We start from the raw sequence: 15,583 nt of genomic DNA on the forward strand, positions 1-15,583 counted from the left end.
GGAGGGGAAGACTTCATCCGGGCTGCGGCCCCATTCTCAGTTCCGCTCTATTTAGAACACTTTTTTTTTTTTTTTTTTTCTGGAAAGCAGATTACTGAGGAGAGAAGCAGCAGGCCAGTGGGGAAGATGGTTCTGCGGTGCTTCCAGAATAGGGGGGGCGGGGCGAGACAGAGAGAGAGGCCGGGACCTAGCGCCTGTGGACTTCTCCCCTTCCTCTGTCTCTCAGTCCATCACCCTTCTCCTCCAGCCCAGCAGCCCGACTGCAGACAGGGCTTATAGAGGCAAGGGAGAAGCATCTGAAACCATTTCTATTTGTCCAGTAAGACAGGCAGCACTGGCTTTAATTCCGTGCATCCGTGCAACGAAAGCCTCCCTGCGGTAAACGTCCCCTTCTGTAGCGTGTATTGCGCAACGGGACTCATGACACAACAGGCCAGGCTGCCTGGGTGCGGAATGGCGTATGACGTGATTCTCTTCTGGAAATGTGGGACACCTGGGTTCAAGGTGATCCCAGAGCATCGTGGAGGTGCTCGCCAGCAAAGATGGCAGGTGAGGTGGTTGGCGTTTTGCTTACGGGCCTTGGTGAATCCTCCCCCTGCCCCCCACAAAGGGACAGCTGCATTGACTACAGTTTAGGTCACGGCAGATTCTGTAGACCGAAAGGGGTGGGTGGCCAAGGGGGTCTCTGAAAGCAGTGCCTTTAAAAACCATTCCCCAATCACCCTGCCTTCTCCTTAGTCTTTGCCTTGCAAGAGAAACTTGGTGTCTGAGAAGTGATTCTCAGTGGCCCTACCTGTGGCTCGTTTCGGAGCCCAGCAAGACAGGTGGCTCTACCCACGGGGACTCCAGGTGGCATCTGGTTGTGCCTTGTCTGTCTGTTCCTTGAAATGGATCATAGTCACTCACCGTCCCAGCCAAAGCAACTTTGAGACCAAAGGCAACTGTTTTTCCAGAGCTTTGGAAGCAGTGTAGCTCTGTGCCTGCTTGTTAACTGACTTCATTCTTAGGGCCTCCTAATCAACAAGATCCTGGTCATGTTGGCCTGGTACCAGCGGGTGGCTTCCTGCTGAGGTCCTGGTAGCGTCATTAATGACCAGCAAACGTTCAAATGCATGAGATGTTACGTCCTGGCCCTCTGAGCCCCTACAGTGAGCTCAGATGTGACTTTCAAACTCAGCCATGCTCCTGATTTTAACCAGTGGTTCTCCACCAGGGGTGATGTTGCCATCTAGCCCCAGCCCCAGGGCCATTTGCAAAGTCCAGAGATACTTTCAGTTGTCATCGCCAGAGGGGAGGGTACTATTGGCATTTAGCAGGTAGAAGCCGGGGAAGCTACTAAAAATCTTAGGATGAACAGGACGGCCCCTCCCCCCACTACAAAGTATTATCCAGCCCCAAATGTCAATAGCATTGGGCTGGAGAAATGTGTTTTAAATCTCTGCTGCAGGGTTGAACCATGCGCCAACCCCAGTCCCCTGCACCCTCACCCTCGCTTTATTTACCAAAGGGAGGAAAAAAATCTGTTATTTTTTCCGAGTGCATTTCCACCTGTATCTTATCAAGAACCACCAAGTTCAGCACACCCTTGCTAGTCACTTCCATTAACAGTGTTTATTTTGGGGTTTGTGTTTATTTTTGAAACGTAGTCTCCTCCCTGCCCTCTCCCTTACGCACCAGCGGTGCTCAGCCAGCCTTCCTAGCGAGGTCTTGTCCACACTTTTCTGGGCCATCCATAAACCTCCTTGGCCAACTTCTTTGAGGACAGAACGTCTCTCCTCCTCCCTTCCTGGGGGGAGGGGGAGGGGGGGTGACGGGGGTGGGGGGCAGTGCGGTGGGGGGAGTTGGGGGAGGTCTGCAACTTAAAGCAGCAGTTGTCTTCCCCCTACTTATTTCCCAGATACGCTTGAAAATCCTTTTCATTAGTGACTCCCTTGACCAACCGACCCGTGACAAAGCTGAGACTTTATTCCTAGCTGTCCACATTCCGTGAAACCAGACTCTTGGTGGTTTTCTGCATTGAGTCAGAGGCAAGGAGGTTTTTGCTTTGCTGGGTCCCTCCTGTTTCCCTGCACCCCTCCCTTCCTCACTGCAAGCTGGTCTCGGGGCTATATTTAAGTGTTTCTGAGTCATAGAGAGCTGGTCCCTGTTCCTCCCCGCTCACCCACCCATCCGTTCTCCGAATGGCACCTAGCACTCCATCCCCAGCTGGAGGGATTTCAAGGCTTAGGGCTGAGTAACAAGGAGCTCAGAGAGGACTCCACACAGGCTTTGGAGGTCTTCCCCTTTGACCGAGCCCCACCCAGTGTCCCTGCCTCCCTTCCCCTGAGCTCCAGCAGCCGGAACCTCCCCGGAGGTGACTAACAGAACCTCTTAGCCCATGGACTTCCTCTCCATTCTGATGGGTCTCATTGCTGGTCTTGCACAGAAACTGGTCCAATATTTGCAAAGAAGCACTGGCCCAAGGATGCTTCGAGGCAGGCACCCAGCAAAGAAGGCCCAGAGTGCCCTTCGTCCTTCCCCCACACTCCTTCCTGGGACATTTATTTGAATACCACCGGGGAGTGGGTCACTTTGGGGTATTTATTTGTTTAAGCATGGGTGGTTCCTGCAGAGGAGGGTGTCGGGTTTCAAGGTTGGAGGACCAATGCAAACAGAGAGTGGGTGGTCTGGAAAAAGAAGTGGGCAAGGGGCAGGGGGCGAGAGAACCCATTCACCCTTTTATGTTTGTAGGTGGAAATGCTGAATGAAGCGTGACCTTAAGTATGACCCAGTTATCTCGGAGACAGAGCAACTTGGGGGGGGTGTGTGTGTGTTCAGACTTTTCGTAGATTGTTGAAGAGTATTTGGAAATCATCGGGCAATTATTTAGGGGCAATAACTCTCTGATTAACTTATCTCGAGGGGTCTGGTGACTATCCGAGTGCCTTGGGGAGGGGCGGAAGTGTGGTTAGAACCAGGCTGGACTGTTTCTAACGGCAGACCCCACTCAGGGCTTCTGGAAGATTCCTAAAAAGCTGCTGGGTGCAGTAGTGGGATGACGTGCCGGTTGTTGGCCAGAATGAATGTTCCTGCCTTGTGTCCGAGGGCCCGCCTCGTTTCCGGGCTAAAGTAGTCAGAAGAATATCTCTGATTTGTTTTTGGGTTCACAGCAGCCCTGACTGGCAGAGCTCGGAGCTTTATATTCAGCAGGTCACTGTCAAAAACAAAAAACAAAAAGAGAAGATGAAGGAAAACCAGGAGCGAAGGTAACGTTGCGTCTCTCCGGTCCACAGTATTCTGAAACCCAGCGGCAAAGAGCAATGGCAACCTAACTTGTGGTCCGTAAGGCCATTCCAAAGTTCTCGACTACAGAATTGGACGTTTGTAATAGCGGGCTCACATTAGTCTCCACAGATGGGATGCTGAAGAACTGGAGGGTTTGCCAGGAGGGAACACACCAGGGAAGGTTTGGGGAATATGGCGGTATCCAGTTAATGACATTGTTAACTACAAGACCCAGGGAGATAGAGTGAGTGGCGATTGTCCCCATGTCTTACCAAGGGAAAGAGGAGGTGGGGTTCACGGAGCAATGTGGAATGAGGTCAAACACCAGAAATCCTCCCCTAATCCTGAAAGTGACAGCATCAGAGAGCCCAGGGCATCAATTTTTTTTTAAGAGTTGGAGGGAGAGGACCGCTTTTTACCAAGTCCTAAGTACTGTTCCCTCTGGACAGAAAAGAAGACTCTCACTGGATGAATACCTGCACCAACTGGAGACCTTGTTAGAAATTAATGATGTGTGTAAACGAAGTGTTTAGGGATGAAGAGGCCGGATGTCTGCAGTTGACTTTGACATGCCTTGAAAAAGGGAAATAGGTTGATGGATAGATCGGTGCACAGGTATGTGATGAAGCAAATGTAGCAAAATCTTGACAGTCATAGAATCTAGGTGTGTGGGGACAACATTTCTCTATGTTTGAACATTTGCAAATAAAACATTGGAACAAAGTACCAATCCCTGGGCCACCCATGGTGATTTCGATTCAGGGAGATGGGGACGAGATCTAGGAATTTTTTTTCCTTTAAATTTTTATTGTTATGTTAATCACCATACATTACATCGTTGGTTTTTGATGTAGTGTTTCATGATTCATTGCTTGTGCATAACACCCAGTGCTCCACACAGAATGTACCCTCTTTATTTTTATTTTTTTTTAAATTTTTTTATTGTTACGTTAATCACCATACATTACATTATTCGTTTGTGATATAGTGTTCCATGATTCATTGTTTGTGCATAAAACCCAGTGCTCCACGCAGAGCGTGCCCTCTTTAATACCCATCACCAGGCTAACCCATCACCCCACCCCCCTCCCCTCTAGAACCCTCAGTTTGTTTTTCAGAGTCCATCGTCTCTCATGGTTCATCTCCCCCTCCGATTTACTCCCCTTCATTCTTCCCCTCCTGCTCTCTTCTTCTTTCTCTTTTTTCCTAACATATATTGCATTATTTGTTTCAGAGGTACAGATCTGTGATTCAACAGTCTTGCACAATTCACAGCGCTCACCATAGCGCATACCCTCCCTACCGTCTATCACCCAGCCACCCCATCCCTCCCACCCCCCACCACTCCAGCAACCCTCAGTTTGTTTCCTGAGATTAAGAATTCCTCATATCAGTGAGGTCATATGATACATGTCTTTCCCTGATTGACTTATTTCACTCAGCATAACACCCTCCAGTTCCATCCACGTCGTTGCAAATGGCAAGATCTCATTCCTTTTGATGGCTGCATAATATTCCATTGTGTAGGTGTACCACATCTTCTTTATCCATTCATCTGTCGATGGACATCTTGGCTCTTTCCACAGTTTGGCTGTTGTGGACATTGCTGCTATAAACATTGGGGTGCACGTACCCCTTCGGATCCCTACATTTGTATCTTTGTGGTAAATACCCAGTAGTGCAATTGCTGGATCGTATGGTAGCTCTATTTTCGACTGTTTGAGGAACCTCCATACTGTTTTCCAGAGGGGCTGCACCAGCTTGCATTCCCACCAACAGTGTAGGAGGGTTCCCCTTTCTCCACATCCCCGCCAACATCTGTCGTTTCCTGACTTGTTAATTTTAGCCATTCTGACGGGTGTGAGGTGGTATCTCATGGAGGTTTTGATTTGGATTTCCCTGATGCCGAGCGATGTTGAGCACTTTTTCCTGTGTCTGTTGGCCATTTGGATGTCTTCTTTGGAAAAATGTCTGTTCATGTCTTCTGCCCATTTCTTGATTGGATTATTTGTTCTTTGGGTGTTGAGTTTGATAAGTTCTTTACAGATTTTGGATACTAGCCCTTTATCTGATATGTCATTTGCAAGTATTTTCTCCCCTTCTGTCAGTTGTCTTTTGGTTTTGTGGACTGTTTCTTTTGCTATGCAAAAGCTTTTTATCTTGATGAAATCCCAATAGTTCATTTTTGCCCTGGCTTCCCTTGCCTTTGGCGATGTTTCTAGGAAGAAGTGGCTGCGGCTGAGGTCGAAGAGGTTGCTGCCTGTGTTCTCCTTTAGGATTTTGATGGACTCCTGTCTCACGTTTAGGTCTTTCAACCCTTTGGAGTCTATTTTTGTGTGTGGTGTAAGGAAATGGTCCAGTTTCATTCTTCTGCACGTGGCTGTCCAATTTTCCCAACACCATTTGTTGAAGAGACTGTCTTTTTGCCATTGGACATTCTTTCCTGCTTTGTCAAAGATGAGTTGACCATAGAGTTGAGGGTCCATTTCTGGGCTCTCGATTCTGTTCCATTGATCTATGTGTCTGTTTTTGTGCCAGTACCATACTGTCTTGATGATGACAGCTTTGTAATAGAGCTGGAAGTCCGGAATTGTGATGCCGCCAGCTTTGCTTTTCTTTTTCAACATTCCTCTGGCTATTCGGAGTCTCTTCTGGTTCCATGCAAATTTTAGGATTATTTGTTCCATTTCTTTGAAAAAAGTGGATGGTATTTTGATGGGGATTGCATTGAATGTGTAGCTTGCTCTAGGTAGCATTGACATCTTCACAATGTTTGTTCTTCCAATCCATGAGCATGGAACGTTTTTCCATTGAGATCTAGGAATTTTTTTAAGCATTGCAGGGGATTCTGATAGAGAGCCAAGTTTGGTCAGACATCTGTGGAATAGACTGGTATTCCTCCAATTGGATGGACACAGGAATCCCCTGGAGATTCTATCAAAATGAGGAGTCTGATCCAACAGGTCCGGGGTGGGACCTGAGAGTCTGCCTTTCTCACAAGCTCCCGGGTGATGCTGATGCTGCTGGGGCACGGACCCCCACCTTGAGTAGAAGAAAGAAATGAGAGGACTCTCTCTTGTTCTTTCCATCTATGTAGTCCAGTGGAATCCTCTGGAAAGCTGCAAAATCGATGCATGAGGGTCTCACCCCCAGCGATTCTGGTTTAAGAGATTTAAAAGTTCCTCACATGATTCTCACGTGCAACCACTGACTTTACGTCATGAAATGAATCCAGGGAATATTAAATTTTAGGAAATGAATTTTTTGCACGAAAGACACAGGACCCTCATCACCAAAGGTGCAGGGGCTCTTCCAACAGCAACGGAAGACTCAAAGCTGCCCCCGCTGCGGGATTCCACTTAGTTCCCCCCATGATGAGAACTATTAGCATTTATGGAGTAGCCGACGCTTTAGATGTTAGGTTCCATCATCACTGTGACCCGGTGAGGGAGGCATGATTATTCACTGAAGGTGGGGACACTGAGCTTGGTTAAGTGGCTGGACCAAGGTGACCCAGCTAATAAGTCTTGGACAAAGACTGGAACTAAGTCTGCCTGACTTCAAAGCCCATCGTTTCATTCCATCGTCTTCATTCCACGTGTTCCAGCGTGTTGGAAAACTATAGCCTGTGGGCCAGATCTGGCCAGCCACCCATTTTTATAAATAAAGTGTTTTTTTGGTTTGGTTTGGTTTGTCCTTTTACGATTTTATTTTTAGGCCATCTCCACCCCCAACACGGGGCTTGAACTCACAGCCCTGAGATAGACAGTCGCACGCTCTACCTACTGAGCCAGCCAGGCGCCCCTATAAATAAAGCTTTACTAGAACACAGCCATGCCCGCTCTTTTCCATATTGTATCTGCTTTCGTGCTAAAGTGTCAAAGTTAAGCATTTGCGGCAGAGACCCCCATGGCCCCAGAGCTGAAAATATTTACTGTCTGGTCTTTTACATGAGAGGTTGGCTGACTTTTGATGGATTGGCAAGGCAGCCAACCAGAGCCAGCGTGCAATCTTTGGCAGTACTTTCGAGCAAGAGGTTGGAGGATGGACTTGAACTCATGATCACTGCAGCTCGGGTTTCTGCTCAGACTTTTTACTTCAGTCTCGTGGCCTGCCTTTCACTCCGAGGGTTACTTGCTTCCTTTCAGCATATTTTATTTTGATGCCAGAATTTCTGATCTGTTTTCTTAAGAGCAGGAGGTCTTGATCCCAAAGCCAAGGCCCTCACATAGCTCTCTGTGGAGTGGTCAGCTGCTGGCCACCTTCCACTCCCACACCGTGGGGGGCCTTCGTGGAACCGCTCTGAGCCCCGCTGCTCCTGGGAGGTGGCAGCAGCTAGAGGCTTCCCTCCCATCCCATCAACCATCCATGGAGAAACCCTGCGGAAAGGTCAGGAGGGTAGAGGGAGGAGAGGAAATGCCAATCAGTCCATCAAAGCCCCACCCTCATGCGGCTTCAAGCCCCTGATCGGGGCCTGAGGACCCTTGGCCCAACCCCAGGGGCCGAGGGCAGGGCAAACAGGGGAAGTGCATTTGGTAATGATTCTAGATTTCCTGTTTGGGTTCTGTCCAGGGGGCTTTGGGATATGCTAACTTGTAGTATGTGCATACACACGATGATGTTCTTCTTCTCCCGGGTTTGTTTGTTTGTTTTTTTTTCTCTTTGCTACTCTTTCTCCTCTAGAGCTTGTATACATTTTTTTTCTTTTTATTATTGTTAAATGGTGTGAGGCAGAGCAATGGGCCAATTCCCAGCCTCCTTTGAGGGAAATTTGTGGAAACGGGGAGGTGAGAGGTAAGGAGAGGCTTAGGATACTCTGCCTGGATTCCTGGGGATTTGGCTTGGGTGCCAGATAGATCCTGCGCCCCCTGGACATACATGGTTGTAAGGTTGTAAGGAAACTGTTTTGGGGGACGCCTGGGTGGCTCAGTCAGTCTAGCGGCTGCCTTCGGCTCAGTTCATGATCCTGGGGCCCTGGGATCGAGTCCCGCATCCGGGCTCCCTGCTCAGCGGGGAGCCTGCTTCTCCCTCTGCTGCTCCCCCTGCTTGTGTGCTCGCTCTCTCTGACGAATAAACAAATAAAATCTTAAAAAAATAAGTCTGTTTCAGTAAACATTTATTTAGTGCTTCCTGTGTGCATGGGATACAAAGGCACACAGAGAAAGCCTAGTCTTGTCTCCTAAGAGGTCAAAGGTGGGGGGGGGGGGAGAGAGAAAGACTTCAAAGTAGTATAATAAATGCAGTAAATAGGAGAAACAGGCAGGGATCGAGATGGAGGTTTGGGGGGGCATGTCGGGATCCTTTAGTTCAGCTTTCTTTTCCTAGCAGGACTGAGCCCTACTCTTGAAGATGGCGAGGGCACCTCTCACCAAACAACCTGCTAGGCAGTGTTGGGTGTCCCGATGTCTAGAAGTAGGGCTGACAGGCTCAGTAGTCACCACTTGCTCCCTGGGATGCAGCCTCTGCCACTGCAGGGCCTGGGGGGGGGGGGGTGTGGGGGTGTGTGTGTGTGTGTGTGTGAGCCGCTGGGGCCCTGGGGCTATCTAGCCTCATAGTCTCAGGGAGCCTGGGGCTCCAGGAGCCTGCACTTCCTTGGGGGCACAGAGGTGATCTGCATCCTTTTCATTACATGAAAGGACTTTGATCTCTCCAGTGGGGAGAGAAAGAGAGCACTCCTTTTCAACACCTTCCAAAATCCTTCCCCCTTGCTGCGCCTGGCCTCACTGCCGCCTCACCTTGAAGGAGACAGGATGTGTTTCCAGCTGGGCCCTTTCTCTTCACGATTTAGACGGCCAGTGAGTGAAGTTTATTAGATTATGGCCGAAGCTGTGGGGCTCAGGTCGTCCCTAAAAGCAGCAGGTAGAGGGGAGGGGGCAGAGACCCAGGGTTCTCAGCTCAGGTTTGCAGGGGTGGTGGGGTTGCTGCTGGGAGTGGTGGAGCTGGGGGAGCTCAGTACCCGGGACTGCAACTCAGTGGGTCCAGCAGGAGTCATTGCTTCTGAAAACCCCTCCCTGGGCCAAGCTGCGTGTGTCACTCAGCCCAGCCTCGGGGTTTCCAAGCTGGTGGGGGAGGGGATCGTGACCCCCATTGTCATCTCCCCTCTTTCCCTCCTAATTGCTCTCCTCTCACCTGTTGTGCTAAATGCTAAATGGTAAGAAAAAGAATCCTGGGCAGGATGCTATGATGTGAGTGTTTTCGATTTGTGTGGGAACTTGCCACCTGAAGTTTCGGAGCTGGAGAAGCCTGAGCCAGTCTGTGAACTCTGAACTGAGGGAGGGCAGGAAAATAAATCGAACGCTGCTGCCTCGGTGTATCACAAAGGGCACCTCAGAATGCCCATTCTGTCCCCTTGGGCTGGGGTGCACCCTGGAGCCTTTGCAACCCTCAGCCTCCCGCGGATGCACGGTGGGGCCAGCGCCGGTGTGCTCTGCTTCCCGCTAGAAAGAGTGCAGCAAAGCTGGGTGCAAGAGTCTTCTAGAAGTTCTGGGGTTTTCCCGGAAATGAAAGGATCTCAGAAGCACACGGATTTCCTGTTGCTTTCCCATCTGTCAACGCAGTCTCTCTGGATTTTCCTTCCACACGCATTCCCTCACCCTAGCCTTGTAGAGAAGAACGTCACATTTGGTCATTTTGCGAAGTGAGGATTCTTGTGGAAATGTCAATAATTACCTCACGATGTATCTCTTTGGAAAATTCATATACGTATATGTACACACGTGTGTGTATGTGTGTGTGTGTCTATATATATATATAGACACACACACACCTTTTGTGTACATATATAATGTAGAAAGAATTTTACAAAGGAGGGAAGCCCCCTATATACAGTAAGTAATAGCTGGTCTCCCCAGGATGCATATCCTGTGCCTGGAACGGTGACCAACGTGTCCCGGTTTGCTGGGGAATGTCCCTATTTGAAAACTGGAAGTCCTACATCCCAAGATGACACTGTATGTTAGATGGGTTGTATGGAGAAGGAACTTGAGACAGACTTGTCGAGTGAGTTGCCCAAGGTCACACGCAAAGTCAGTGGTTGAGGCAGAGTTTGCACTTAGGCCTAATTCTACGACACGTGCTTGTTTTATAGGGACACTTCAGATCTTGCAAATATAAATGGGGAAACCCTGTTGAAGATCTAGAATGATGGGCAGTGGCTCTAGGGGTTGGAAATCTGGAAATGATGAGCTGTCACAAGGGAGGGCAAAGCCGGGAGAGGAGGATGCAGACACTCAAGGCTCTCTAGCCTGGCGTTCTAAGGAGGATCAAGGACTAGCCTGGGGCCCCAATTAACCTTCCAGATGGAAGGCCGCCCTCTGGACGCCTGAAACTCCTTCCTCTGGTCCTTGCGGGTCCAAAGCCCGTGAGCCCAGGAAGGTGGTACCAAAGGACCCAGGATGGCAGAAGCGAGAATTTCCCAAGAGCTCCACTCAGGCAAGCAGCCGAGCAGCCTGCGTCCCTCTCCCCCTCAGCGCCGAGGCCCATCCCAGCCCTTCCCCGTCTGCTCCCCTAGGGGCTTCCAGAACAGGTCTTCTTTGCCTGTTGGCCAGACCTGCTAGGGAGGGGGGGAGCAGAGAGATAGAGAGCTAATTACTGTTTTCTCTTTTCAGTCCCTTTAGCTCCGCCAAATGAGGATCCCCATTCTGTAGGGACCCTAATCCTCTGCCTGGAGGTGTCCCAGGCAGATTTCCATCTTGCTCATTATCATGGGCCCGCTTCCAGAACACGTCCACCCCTGGTTTCTGTGACTCTGCCTACCTTGGACACCTGCACTTCCTGTGGCAGGCTGCCCCCGCCCCGGCCCCCGCCCTAGCCGCCTAGAGGAAGGAACGGTTGGCTTTCTGGGTCTCCTAATCGCCAGTGTGGAGCTGATAGGAAACCAGGCCAAGCCATTCCACCTACTGGGCCGAAAGAGCAGGGGCCCTCTTGGGAGTTTCCTAGTTTCAAAAGAAAGGGATGTCAGAGGCCTGGGTGGGGTGTGAACGTCCTGGAGGACAGAGCTCCCTGGGATAAGCAATAGTTCCAGAAAATCCGAGAGCCAGCAGGAATCCACCTCGGGATAATTTCCCGGGCTGCTGCACCCCATTTTGAGGGAAAAAGCCTAGCTCTTGCCCTTGCAGCTGGGTATGGTTCGCCACCCCCTGTCCCAGCCCCATCTGCCCCCGTCCCGTTCCCATTGAACTAATCACAGGGTAGGCCGGGCCTGGCAGCGTCGTCATGACAACTGCTCTAATTTCTTTTAATCCCAGTGTTCCTTCCCAAAGGGACCTCCTCCAGCCCCCACTCCCCCCTCCTGCAATGTGTTTTAATTGTAATAACTCCTGGGTTTTCGGGAGGTAATGACCGTGTGTGGGGAGCCGGCGTTGGCCTGGCTCCATCCCCAGAGTTGCCCGCCCAGCGGCGCCAGGCAGCCCTCCGCCTCCCAGCAGGAGTCCTGGAGGAGCCCAGGGCAGGCTCGGGCAGGGTCTGCCAAGGGGGTCTGCGGCCTCGGCGCTAATGAACACAAGCCGGGGGGAGCCTCAGCCCTGCGGGGTCTGTGTCCCAAGGACATTTTATGGCACACCACCCCCTTGCCCCCCATCTGCACGCTCTCCCCCACCGCTGCACACACCTTGAAGGGAATCCACGGGCCATTACTCTGCTCCAGGCCCCAGCCAGCCACGCTGCTTCAGGGATGTGACCCTGAATGTGGGCTCAGATCACCTGGGGGCTTGTTATGATGCCATTTCCAAGTCTTGGTGGGGCCCCAAATCCTGCATTTCTCACCACCTCCCCGGGGGATGCCCAGGCTGCCTCCGCCCCAGACCGCGTTTCCCATAGGAAGAATCTGGAGCGACCCTGTCCAACAGATCTTGCTGCAGAGATGGAGATGCCCCATATTTAGACTGTGCAATGTATTCACTAGGCATTACCCACCTGAGCCTACTGAGCAGTTGAGATCTGGCTAGCGCAGCTGAGGAAGGGAACTGTCCATTCGATCTCATGTTCATCCATTTCAATTTAAGTAGCTGTACGGAGGCCGCTGGCTACCATATTGGAGAGCACAGAGGGTCCAATGCTCAGTGCAGGTAGGACTTAGCATGAATGGTCTCTGCAAAGGATGCCTTTGGATGCAGCCACCTGGTCAGCGTGCAGCCTGCATCTCCCCCCCCATCTTCTGTCCCCTTAACCCTGCGCCGCAGAGACAACCCCACTCCCCCTGCTCCTTTGCTCCACGCGGTGCTCCTCTCTGGTTTCCGTGCCACTGAAAAGGGACTGCATAAGGTCTGATGGCCTGCCTTGGACGCCAGAACCTGAAGTCTGACCAAAGCCTGCAAAGGTCTGCAACACATCCAGCTCTTCTGGGAAGCCAGTTATTTTCACAGCGGCGCTGAGGTGCCCGGGCTGCTATGGGCTATCGGACACTGTCTGGCGACCGCTCTTTCTCTAATAACCTGAGGGACGGTTTGGGGGTTGACGCTGTAATGCTGCAGGAACACTTGGTCCACTTTGGCTTCCACCAAAGCCTTCCCATTCGCACGCTGAAATATTAGATGTTCAGTCGGGAGTCCAACAGCAAAATATTTCTGAAATTGTGTGTGTGTGTTTTTCTTCTAATTTAATGTGCCAGACAAGCCTCCCTGTAATTAAAACCAGAAACAAGGACCAGACTTAGACAGAGATTTGAAGGCTGTAAAATTCTAGGACAGGTTTATGTAAAGCAATTAAAAAGGGAGTTAAAAATTGTTTAAAAATTAAACACTAATTACTTTTTTTTCTCCTCTCATTTCTGCTGAGCTGTTTTGGCCGTAGAGCTCGAAGAACGATATAAAAAGGAGAAAGTTTTGCCTCGTTGCTGTAAATCATGTTCAACAAATGCTTCTCTGCATTTTGCAGCCTAACCCATCTGCTGTCAATTAGCCTAAATCATGCCTTTTCAATTAAACGGGCTTAGGGAAGTCTGGTAGCGAAACGGGTGTGTGTGCATGTGTGCGTGCGTGTGCGTGTGTGTGCGCGTGTGCGTGTGTGTGTGGAGGGGGCCAGGGCCGTGGTAATGGAGGGCAGGAGAAAGGTGAAGTCTGATTTCAGTCTGTGAGGTGGAAATATCTTTTAAAAAAAGGTGTGATCCTATTTTAGTGTTTTCCATATAAAATGGGGTATTATTTGCTGTGCTGTGGGGAGCAGTGAAGGGTAGAAACACCGTGAAGGAGGTGAGCCTTGAGAACTGGGAGTAAATTAATTCTCGTGAGCTCCAGGGGAAGCAGCCGAGCTGAGCGTGCTGCCTGGACGTGGCATAGGGGGCTCCCGGGCCACTGGGTTAGGGGCATCTAAGGAGGATAGGGAGCAATGGCTGCAACCAGCGGCCCTTGGGGCTCACAGACAGAGGTTCCTTGCAGAGACAGTGGGCTGAAGTCGAGGACCGGGAGACACATTCTGGCACATGCTGGTGAACAAGGAGGGCGGGGGGGAGGGGAAGTGTTACAGTCTTTCAAAATAAAGTGGGCTTCCAATACCAGTAGATGATCTGAGCTTGGTCTCAGAAGGCCCCATCTCTAAGGACTTCATGGGGGGTATCTGGGTCTGACTCTGTTCCTTTTAGGGTCCTCAGGCCATGTGGCTGTGTCCAGTGTCCTGGGGAGGGGGAGGTCGAGTTGGGTTGTGACTCCTCCAGAGGCCATTGAGTTTCGAAGCAGCTCGATGGTCGTGTGTGTGTGTGTGTGTGTGTGTGTGTGTGTGTGTGTGTGTGTCTTTGCACGTGGGACCCCTCTGGGTGCTCCTGTGCCCACCTCTGGCTTCCCAGCCTGGGATGGTCCCAAACCCTCCTGGCTCCTGGCTCCTTCCCAGCTCCGGGATCCGTCAGGTAAGGCTGTACCTGAGACGAGGTGATGTTCGGGGTGGTCCTTGGTGGCACTTGCCTTTGATTTCTTGTGACGTCCCCTCCCTTGAAGAAGAAACACGTTTGCCTTGACTCAACATGGATGGAGAAATTTGCGTTCTCTCCTCCCATCTGCAGAGGGAGGGGCAGGAGATGAAGTGTGTGGTCTGCTGATGAGTGTTTATTTTTAGTCACCCAGCCTCCTCTCCGGCTGGTCTCAGCTCCCACTGCGGGACTGCCCTGAGCAATCAGCAACCTGCCGGGAAACCTGCAACTTGTTTGGGGTTTAGAGGGGGGATTTGGTAAGGGAAGGTCTGGTGACAAAGAGCTAAGTCTTTGAGATTCGGGTTGGTGTTGACTTTACCAGTAGTACCGAGAGCTAACATTCATCGAACACTTACAATGTTCAAGCACCGGCCTAAACATTCTGCCCCCCAAGCACCGGCCTAAACATTCTGCCCCCAATCCCTCATTTCCTTCTCCCAGTCAAGCTCCGAGGATAGACCATCCATAGCTCTGTTCTTCGTAAGAGGACACTATGCCCCAGAGAAGTTAAGACATTTGCCCAAAGTCCCACAGCTTGTAAGTGCAGCGCCAGGCTTTGAACTCTGCCGCGTGCTCCTGACCCCGACACTCCACTGCCTCTTAGAGTCAGGGTGGCCTCTGAGAATTTCCACGCCATCTGCTGCCGTGCCCCGGGGCAGGAGAGGCAGCAGTGCCCAGAGGTGGTCTTGGGTAGGATGGATGGAGTTCTGACCTTGGAGTTAGGAGCACCTAGATTTGCATCCTAGCTGGGCCACCTGCGGCTCCTGTAACCGCCACCAAATCACTGATTGTCTTGGCCCGGCCTGTGAAATGGGCCTGACCTCCCTGGAAGGGTGATGTTCCACGTGTGTTGAGTATGGCCGACATGGAGAAGACACTCCATAAACAGTGGGCTCTTTGCCTTCCTTCCTGGTGGCCTGATTCCATGAAGCTTGACCTGGTTTCTTTCTGGCTCTTGGCCCATGATTTCCTGTAGGATACAGTTTCAGGTCTCTTTCCAAGTGATTCACTCTAAACAAGACCCGGGTGGGACACCGTCCACAGCGCAGGCCCACACCCCTCCACAGGAACTCTGACCACGCGGAGCTTTCCTTTCCCCGGGAAAGGCCACCTCCACACCCCAAAGGTTCTGCCCTTTGTGGCAGCTGGAAGGAAAAGGTGAAGCCATGTCACGCCCTGTTCTCTGTCCCCAGCTTCTTCAGGCTGCCTGGCATCCCACTAGCTGGGCAGACGAGGGAAGGGCCGCCTGGCCGTGCTCCAGAGCCACTCGGCAGGCCCAGCCATGCAGGCTGCCCTCATTCTGAGCCCCTTTAATCCGATGGCTGAGTGCAGTGATCCGTGCCTAGGCCTTCCAGGAGCCTCCCTGAGCCAGGCACCAGTGTTCCCAGCCACCTCCGAGGGTGGTGGAGAGCTTGCTGCCTG

This window comes from Eumetopias jubatus, unplaced genomic scaffold (assembly GCF_037043125.1).
Source record: "Eumetopias jubatus isolate StellerSeaLion01/CBP00866 unplaced genomic scaffold, mEumJub1_p1.0 scaffold_10, whole genome shotgun sequence".
Taxonomy (NCBI): domain Eukaryota; kingdom Metazoa; phylum Chordata; class Mammalia; order Carnivora; family Otariidae; genus Eumetopias; species Eumetopias jubatus.